We start from the raw sequence: 933 nt of genomic DNA, 5'->3' as shown, positions 1-933 counted from the left end.
AGCCTAGAGCCTGCTTCCGATTCTGTGTCTCCCTCTCTCTCTGCCCCTCCCCCGTTCATACTCTGTCTTTGTCTCAAAAATAAATAAACGTTAAAAAAAAAATTAAAAAAAAAAAAAAACCATCCTGTCTCAGTAACCATAGCTTTGTATAACATTTATAACAGTTCAAGGAACGGATCATTACAATTTTGTATAAACCCACCCAGAAATTAGAAAAAGAAGTCATGCTCCCTAACTCATTTTATGAGGTAACACTGTAGAATGTGAACACAAAAAATAGTCAAGAACAGCATAAAGAAGGGAAATCGCCATTTATTTCTCTCATTAATCAAAAAATTCTATGTAGAATACCACCATAGGATATAATCAATATATAAAAAACAATGACACTTGATGTATTTATGCCAGATATGCAGGGTTACTTAGCATTAGAAAAATTTATTAATTCTCCACATTAACCGATTAATGGAGGAAAACCAGGTGATGATTTCTACAGATGGAGAAAAAAGCATTTGATAAAAAGCTTGGCCCATGAAATAATTTTTTCTACAATGAACAAGCAATTTAATGCAAACTGTGGGAAAATACGCCATAAAGCAAATCCACAGAAGCGAGAGCAAAAGGAATGATTAAAGGGGGAGGGGCAGACATCAATGGAATGAAACGGGGGAGGAAAGTCTAACAAAACAAGAAGTTATTTTATTTAATTGATTTTTTTTAATTGACATCCAAGTTAGTTAGCATATAGTACAACAATGATTTCAGGAGTAGGTTCCTTAATGCCCCTTCCCCATTTAGCCCATCCCCCTCCCACAACCCCTCCAGTGACCCTCTGTTTGTTCTTCATATTTAAGAGTCTCTTATGTTTTGTTCCCCTCCCCGTTTTTATGATTTTTGCTTCCCTTCCCTTATGTTCATCTGTTCTGTGTCTTA

This window comes from Panthera uncia (genome assembly GCF_023721935.1).
Source record: "Panthera uncia isolate 11264 chromosome E2 unlocalized genomic scaffold, Puncia_PCG_1.0 HiC_scaffold_19, whole genome shotgun sequence".
NCBI classification, from domain to species: domain Eukaryota; kingdom Metazoa; phylum Chordata; class Mammalia; order Carnivora; family Felidae; genus Panthera; species Panthera uncia.
The sequence above is the reverse complement of the archived record's forward strand: the minus strand, read 5'-3'. Positions refer to the sequence as shown.